Genomic DNA, 9,804 nt, shown 5'->3' with positions numbered 1-9,804 from the left:
CTACATTGCATTTGCGGGTAAAAGAGTAATTGAACAAACATTGAATAAGACAGTACCCGACGGTTCACAAGCGGCTGAGTATTCATTCCATAAGGGCTTATTCGATTCAATCGTACCACGTAATCCTTTAAAGGGTGTTCTGAGTGAATTATTTCAGCTACATGGTTTCTTTCCTTTGAATCAAAATTCAAGTAATGAAAACCTATAATAGAATAAAATAAATCGAATCGAAGTGTTGTATATTTCTATATCTCCCGAGAACCTCCATTTTTGACTTGACTATGAATTCCTGTTGGATCAGATTCTAACGAATTTTTGGGGAACTCATAATAAACCCCTTATTCTCCTTATTAAAATAAAAAGATAAGGACGGGAGAACAAGAATAATAAAGCGGATTATCATACGTATATTTCGTGTAGAAAGATGAATAGGTACATTTATTTAGTTCTACATTCCTTGAACTTATTATATACTTATAATACTTATAATAGATAGACTTATCATAAGATATCTTTTATAACAGGAGATATCTTTTATAACAGGTACAAATATTAAATCGAGGCACCTATTCTATGACAGATCTCAACTTACCCTCTATTTTTGTGCCTTTAGTGGGCCTAGTATTTCCGGCAATTGCAATGGCGTCTTTATCTCTTCATGTTCAAAAAAACAAGATTGTTTAGATCCGATGGGACTAAATCTCATCAATTTATTTCAACACTTGGACTTGGATCATAATACAGATACCTATTTAGTGGAATATGGTACGATATGTGGCTCCCCTCGAACACAAAAATAATACAAATAACAAATAAAAAGGAAAAGGCTGTTATGTTATGCATGCAGATACATGATCTATGGATAAATGCATGTATATGCGGGTATAGCTGTTTTAAAATAGATCGGCGGATATCTATATCTGAAATAGAAAGTAAATGTATCTATATGTTATGTAGATATACATAATGGGATCATATGAAGGGGATGTTATTATTTTATATCTAACCAATTCGATGAATTACTGCTAAGGGTTCACATCATAATAGTGCTAGTTGATGAGAGTTACTTCGGGAGCCAAAAAGGTAAAGTCAAATTCATTTGGCTTATTCTCTCAATTCCAATAGAATGCAACTGGATCTAGTATGAACTGGCGATCAGAACGTATATGGATAGAACTTATAACGGGGTCTCGAAAAACAAGTAATTTCTGCTGGGCCTTTATCCTTTTTTTAGGTTCGCTAGGATTCTTATTGGTTGGAACTTCCAGTTATCTTGGTAGGAATTTGATATCCTTATTCCCGTCTCAGCAAATAATTTTTTTTCCACAAGGGATCGTGATGTCTTTTTATGGGATCGCGGGTCTGTTCATTAGTTCCTATTTGTGGTGCACAATTTCGTGGAATGTGGGTAGTGGTTATGATCGATTCGATAGAAAAGAAGGGGTCGTGTGTATTTTTCGTTGGGGATTTCCTGGAATAAATCGTCGAATCTTCCTTCGATTTCTTATGAGAGATATCCAGTCGATCAGAATGGAAGTTAAAGAGGGCCTTTATTCCCGTCGTGTCCTTTATATGGAAATTAGAGGCCAGGGAGCTATCCCCTTGACTCGAACTGATGAGAATTTGACTCCACGAGAAATTGAACAAAAAGCTGCCGAATCGGCCTATTTCTTGCGTGTACCAATTGAAGTATTTTGAAATAAACTGTGATGAAGAATGAATGTTTTCTTTCTCAGTATGAGGGAAGGAGCTCAGGAATCCCCTTTTACTTTTAATATAAGCGAAGTTTCTTCGGAACGTTCATTCGAGCAAATCATGTTAGATTCTATTTCACCCGTTCTGTTGGTAATGCCGCTGTACTGTGGCCTATAGAATAAAGCAAGCAAGCAGGCATATATGGAACAACCATAATAAGAAGCAAGTTTTGTCCACCAAAACTATTTTTATGCATATGGAACTCAACTCAATTCTTTCATATTAGTAAGAAGTCCAATAAGTATGTATTCATCACACATATCAGAACATTTCGGAATACAGTACAGAATTCATCTTTTTAGGCCCAATATTTTGAATTGATACGTTAGATACAGATGGATCATCTCTCATAAATTATCTCCCTTTTGTCATTTGTCAATCGATCTTTCTTTTTATCTTATCCTCTCTTTTGCTCCTTGATGGCCAAACGATTGGATCTTTCATAACCATCCAATTTCTCTCTCCTTTTGCCACTCCTTTCGGATTTCATCATCAATATTCTTCAAAAATATCCCTTCAATTATTCCTGGGCTGTGGGTAGCCAGCCAAACATTTCGAAATAATTGATTGATCGAGGGGGAGTTTTTTTGTCTCAAAATCCGAATAATATTCATTACTTCAAGTGGTTGCATTCATCGAAAGGAACAAATGAAGATGCAATTGGTTCGAATTTGACCATGGGATATCTGGAAACAATATTTGATTATTTCTTTCATTTGAAATGGGCCCTTATTTTTTCATTTCATTTTTATTTGATTCTATTTCTATATTCTTTCCAGATCCAAGGACTAAACAATGAAAAAAAAAAAGTGCCAAAAAAGAAAAAAGCATTGACTCCCCTCCCATATCTTGCATCTATAGTCTTTTTGCCCTGGTGGATCTCTCTCTCATTTAATAAAAGTCTGGAACCTTGGGTTACTCATTGGTGGAATACCAGGCAATCCGAAACTTTTTTGAATGATATTCAAGAAAATAACGTTCTAGAAAGATTCATAGAATTAGAAGAACTATTCCTGTTGGACGAAATGATAAAGGACTACCAGGAGACACAGATACAAAAGTTTCGTATAGGAATCCACAAAGAAACGATACAATTGATCAAAATGCACAATGAAGATCATATCCATATCATTTTGGATTTCTCGGCAAATATAATCTGTTTCGCTATTCTAAGCGGTTATTCTATTCTGGGTAATGAAGAACTTCTCATTTTGAATTCTTGGGTTCAGGAATTCCTCTATAACTTAAGTGACACAATAAAAGCTTTTTCTATTCTTTTATTAACTGATTTATGTATCGGATTCCACTCGCCTTATGGTTGGGAACTAATGATTGGCTCGATCTACAAAGATTTTGGATTTTCCCATAACGATCAAATTATATCTGGTCTTGTTTCTACCTTTCCAGTCATTCTAGATACAATTTTGAAATATTGGATCTTCCATTATTTAAATCGTGTATCTCCTTCACTTGTAGTCATTTATCATTCAATGAATGAATGAAGAACTCATTTGATCCGCTGATATCAATCAAATAATCCCACTCTTTATACTTTTACCCGTCCAGGGAATTCGATTCCTCCTATATTCCAGTACAATTATTCCAGTACAATATCAGAATCGTGGATAGGGAACTATACTATACTAACTATATTAGCTACCTACCTAATTTATTGTAGAAATTTCCGGGATCAATGATTGGACCATGCAAAATAGAAATACCTTTTCTTGGGTAAAGGAACAAATGACTCGATTCATTTCCGTATCGATCATGATATATGTAATAACTAGGACATCTATTTCAAATGCATATCCTATTTTTGCGCAGCAGGGTTATGAAAATCCACGAGAAGCAACTGGGCGTATTGTATGTGCCAATTGCCATTTAGCTAATAAACCCGTGGATATTGAGGTTCCACAAGCTGTGCTTCCTGATACTGTATTTGAAGCAGTTGTTAGAATCCCTTATGATATGCAACTGAAACAAGTTCTTGCTAATGGTAAAAAGGGGTCTTTGAATGTGGGGGCTGTTCTTATTTTACCCGATGGATTCGAATTAGCTCCCCCCGATCGTATTTCTCCCGAGATGAAAGAAAAGATAGGCACTCTGTCTTTTCAGAGTTATCGCCCCACTAAAAAAAATATTCTTGTGATAGGTCCTGTTCCTGGTCAGAAATATAGTGAAATCGTCTTTCCCATTCTTTCTCCGGACCCTGCTACTAAGAAAGACGTTAACTTCTTAAAATATCCTATATACGTAGGTGGGAACAGGGGAAGGGGCCAGATTTATCCCGATGGGGGTAAGAGTAACAATACAGTCTATAATGCTACAGGAGCGGGTATAGTAAGCAGAATAGTACGTAAAGAAAAAGGGGGGTATGAAATAACCATAGCTGATGCATCGGATGGACACCAAGTAATTGATATTATACCTCCAGGACCGGAACTTCTTGTTTCAGAGGGTGAATCTATCAAGCTTGATCAACCATTAACGAGTAATCCTAATGTGGGTGGATTTGGTCAGGGAGATGCAGAAATAGTACTTCAAGATCCATTACGTGTCCAAGGGTTGTTGTTCTTTTTGGTATCTGTTATTCTGGCACAAATCTTTTTGGTTCTTAAAAAGAAACAGTTTGAGAAGGTTCAATTGTCCGAAATGAATTTCTAGATACATGGATCCATCAAATTGGTAAAAAGAGACGAACTATTGTTGATCGATGCAATTATGTATGATCAAAAAAATAATGAAAAGCTTTTTTCTTTATACTGTTTTTCGGCGAGATGTCAGGAATTGTTTGTGCCCCGTTCCTAGTAATAATATGTATATTCTGAAGAAGGCTACTTGACATTTTTTTTTTTTTCAAAAAAAAAATTGGAGTGGTGTGACTATGCCAGGCCTCTTAATCCCAGATTATAAATGCCATGTAATGCATCAATAGTTTTTGATTCTATTGTACCTAATAGAATCGAATTCTATTAGATAATAGGCAAGGAAGAAAATAAATGGCAAGGAATAAATGAAAGTAACAAATGATTCTAGGAGGGATTGCTCGTCTTACTAATCTTCCACACAAGAAAAGGAATTTTTCACCCTTTTCCTGTGTGGAAATAATAATGATTCTTGATCCTGTTCGTTAAAGATTACGATTTTCTTTTCCAGGACTATTATAACCTCTTTCTTTAGATTCATAAGCAGTAGTGGACAAACAAAAAAAAAGGGGGGGGCGGGGGGAATCACTCATTGAGCAAATAGAACTTCTTCAATGAACTTATAAAAAAAAAAAAAGCAAATTTTCGCTGTGATGAGATAATCAATAAGGATTTGGATATGTGCAAAAATCCAAGATTTTCACTTTTTTTTTTTCACCACACTCGGGCATTAAATTAAGTGTCTTTTGCTTGAAATTTTATTTATGGAGTAAGGTTCATTTCCATACTAATTGGAATTGATTTGAAGAATGTCTCATCTGTAGAAATCCATATTGTGTCATCCATAAAATCGATTGATTCCTTCTTTCTTCTTGCTTCGGAAGAGTCCGTCCATACTATAGAGGAACAGATACTATGACAATCAAGGGATTAAATTCTTCAAAAACATCATTAGAAACAAAGGAATGGGGTGGTTTTAAACATCGGATCGAAGCAAAGGATCCGTTTTGTCATTTCTACGAATCAAATATTCTTCTTATGTTGACTGAATGAATTTCCAACCTTTATGTTATGAAATGGATCAAAGTCTCGCTGGAAGAGTAAGAACTCAACAGGACCTTACCCCTCTTTGTTTTGTCTGATTCGAGGGGTAAGGTCCTGTTGAGTTCTTACTTTTTCATGTCCACAATCCGGTTCTCATCCGATCACTATAGGGATGAGCCCAATCCGGAGTATGAACCGTAAAAGAAAATACCTATTGAACCAATCACAGGAATACCAGTTACAGTACCTATCAGCCAAAGAGGAATCCTTCCAGTAGTATCGGCCATTTACCCCGCTTCCCTCCACATTTCATCAAGTGGTCATGCTAGAGACATAAACAGTCATGGATAATTATGAGGATGATATCCTTCCGAATGGGATAAGAGAATTCCTACTATTCTCTTTCTTTCTCTCAATTGAAGAAATAATTGGAAAATAAAACAGCAAGTACAAAAATGAGTAATAACCCCCAGTAGAGGCTGGTACGATTCAATTCAACATTTTGTTCGTTCGGGTTTGATTGTGTCGTAGCTCTATAATTCAGATTAGGTTTATCGTTGGATGAACTGCATTGCTGATATTGACCCCAAAAAAGAAACGGTAGGTACAGCCAGTCCGTGAACGGCCAACCAGCGCACTGTAAAAATTGGATAGGTTCGATCTATGGTCATTGAGGCCTCCTAAAAGGATCTACTAAATTCATCGAGTTGTTCCAAAGGGTCAAAACGGCCAGTTATTAATGGAATCCCCTGTCGGCTCTCTGTGAAATACTCGTTTGGCCGAGGGCTTCCAAACACATCATAAGCTAAACCCGTGCTGACGAATAACCAACCCGCAATGAATAGGGAAGGTATAGTAATACTATGAATAACCCAGTATCGAATACTGGTGATAATATCAGCAAAAGAACGTTCTCCCGTGCTTCCAGACATGCTGAGCTCCACATATTCTTGTACAGTCAAAGGGGGATCGATTCCTTGAAAGATGGGATCAGTAAATGGAAAACTACTGATATTTCATCTTTGTGAGATCGTCAATATTGTACCGAAGGTGTATTTAGAGTATACCGAATCAGTATAGCTATCCTTCCTCTGACACAGCAACGCAGTTTCAATCAGTATCGAAAAGAAATGGTACATAATTCCCCTTTTCCTTTCTTGTTACTTGTCTATGCGGAACCGCGTGTCATTCAATCAAAAATTGATCAAATTTCTGTAGTATAGGGTTTCAAGTATTGGCTTTGGACTAGAAACTGAAGTTCTTAGTAAAGTTTGAGTCAACGGGTTCTAGTTCTAATAATTAATGAACGAGATTATCATATTCCACACAATTCAATTAGATGCAAAATATAGAAATCCCCTCTCATGGTTGTAGAAAAGATATTTTTCTTTTTTTCTAATCCTTTCATTTCAAGTAATTGGTTGGTTCTACAGTAGTAGATAGTATTCGATGAAAGAAAGAGAAGAAACAATAAATAGTTTGAACAATCAATATTCGTGATGCAACCATTACTGGATTAGATCCAAAGGTTCCTTCTTGACCTAGCTACAAGGATGGAACTCCATGATATGGAAAGACAGACTGTGGAACCTAAAAGGATAATAGGAATTGATAAATTGAAAAAGAAAAGAAATAAATGGTCAAAATGGAAATTCTTTTGAAATCCAATTCTTTTATTCTATAGTTATTCAAAGATAATTTCATTTTTGAATGAAGTTACACGACACAGTTCTTCTGACTATTACTTTACTCACGAGTTGCTCAATGAATCTGTTGATTTGAAATCCCGACATTGGTAGATGTCACAGATGATAAATCAATCTTTTTTTTTTTTTCTACCTCTGCTACTCTATCTTTGTCAGTGCCGTCTATAATGACTGATGAATCAAGAACTTTCAATTGGAACTGATTCTGTCAATTGGTATTTTTTCTGATCATCACATCTCGCAAAAATTGAAACTTAGGTAAGTGCTTTATAAACATATGTAAAAAAAAAAGAACGTATCTCATTTAGCTCCTTCATGCCCACTATAACTAGTTATTTCGGTTTTCTACTAGCTGCTTCAACTATAACCCCAGCTCTATTGATTGGTCTGAGCAAGATACGACTTATTTGAAATTAATTGAATGAATAATTCATCAAAATAAATAGTTCTGTGAGATTTCAGGTATTCGATAGTTCCTTCCCGCGTTAATTACCAATTCTTGATCATTGAGATTCATGGGTGATTCGGAGTAATATTTAGGGATAGATATTACCTCTATTTTTACCCTTTCCAACAAATTGAAATGATTGAAGTTTTTCTATTTGGAATCGTCTTAGGTCTAATTCCTATTACTTTGGCCGGATTATTCGTAACTGCATATTTACAATACAGACGCGGAGATCAGTTGGACCTTTGATTGAGTAACATCTCTTTTTTGATTGACCTCCTTCTTAAGCTGCAGGAGGTCAAATTCAGGTTGCAGTTCAAGTTAGTAAAGTTATTTTATTGTGATTCAACATTACAAAAACAGAATCACGCTCTGTAGGATTTGAACCTACGACATCGGGTTTTGGAGACCCACGTTCTACCGAACTGAACTAAGAGCGCTTTCTTATGACAGGAGATACAACTGTAAAGAAAGGGATTCTTTTTGTACCCCCAATACACCTTGCATGCATGTAGTATCATAAAATGCAAAATTATGTCCAGTCCAGTCCAATTTGAATCGATCTCAACTGATCCCTCGTTACTGCCCATAGGAGAAGTAATAGGTAGGGATGACAGGATTTGAACCCGTGACATTTTGTACCCAAAACAAACGCGCTACCAAGCTGCGCTACATCCCTTTCAATTGTTGTACAGTTTCATTGTAGGGAATCCTTGTCTTGTTTTCCACATCGTTATTTCCTAATATCTAGAGACAATTTCTCTTGCCATTTCTTCTTTTTGATTTCATATAATCAAAGAATTATATACATATGAAACCTAACGTATAAAAAAATGAATATTTATCGGTAATGCTCAGTAAGAAAGGGTCATCTTTTTCTGTTTTAGGGACAAGTAGATCTAATCCACCGGATTATTGTACATATTCATTTTCATTTTAGTTCGGGATTAGGGATTTCGTGTACAAATACAAGTGATCTTTAGCTACAGATACATCTGATCATATATGTATTCCAATAAAGAAGGAGGATTTTCAATGCGAGATATAAAAACATATCTCTCCGTGGCACCTGTGCTAACTACGCTATGGTTCGGGTCTTTAGCAGGTCTATTGATAGAGATCAATCGTTTATTCCCAGATGCGTTGACATTCCCCTTTTTTTCATTCTAGTTATTGACATGGGAAGGGGTGAAGAAGATTAGAGATACAACAAATTCTCTGTGACTAATCCACCCTTTTGAATTTTTTTTTTAAGTTGTTTAGGAAGGAAAGAGAAAGAAAAGTGGATTAAACCTCAGCGAAACTCGGGCTCAGCATAGAATTAATAGAGGGAGAACAGAAATAGAAATGTGGGTCTAGGACAGGCTGTTCAAGAGCATACAAGATAGTAAATGAAATACTGACTGGGATTAGAAATAATGGATAGTTAGAAATAATTGTATTACTTATTATTACTCTATTGATTGCAGCGAAATCTTTCATAATTGGATTTCGAGTTATCAGTTAGCAACTTCTATTTATTTTTCCTTCTTTTCGTATTCTTCGATTCAGATCGAAAATAGAAGAGTGGAGGGAATCCAAAATCCAAAGGAGGTTCATGGCCAAGGGTAAAGATGTCAGAATAAGAGTTATTTTGGAATGTACCAGTTGTGTCCGAAATGATTTAAATAAGGAATCGCGGGGCATTTCCAGATATATTACTCAAAAGAATCGACACAATACGCCTAGTCGATTGGACTTGAGAAAATTCTGTCCTTATTGTTACAAGCATACGATTCATGGGGAGATAAAGAAATAGATCGAACAGAATAGAATGTCTGTTCCACCCTTCCAAGGAACAGGACAAAATTACATATAGATAGATATATAAAATATAAACAAATCAAGTACTATTACTATTTCGGTCGGATCCGAAACCGAAATGAATGAAGAAATAAGATTTTAGAGATAAGGAATAAATCATGGATAAATCCAAGCGACCCTTTCGTAAATCCAAGCGATCTTTTCGTAGGCGTTTGCCCCCAATTGGATCGGGGGATCGAATTGATTATAGAAATATGAGTTTAATTAGTCGATTTATTAGTGAACAAGGAAAAATATTATCTAGACGAGTGAATAGATTGACCTTGAAACAACAACGATTAATTACTATTGCTATAAAACAAGCTCGTATTTTATCTTCGTTACCTTTTCTTAATAATGA

The sequence above is a fragment of the Tasmannia lanceolata genome, unplaced genomic scaffold (genome assembly GCF_043159265.1).
Source record: "Tasmannia lanceolata isolate RefF3 unplaced genomic scaffold, GAP_Taslan_0.1 ptg001134l, whole genome shotgun sequence".
NCBI classification, from domain to species: domain Eukaryota; kingdom Viridiplantae; phylum Streptophyta; class Magnoliopsida; order Canellales; family Winteraceae; genus Tasmannia; species Tasmannia lanceolata.
This window is presented reverse-complemented; position numbering follows the sequence as displayed.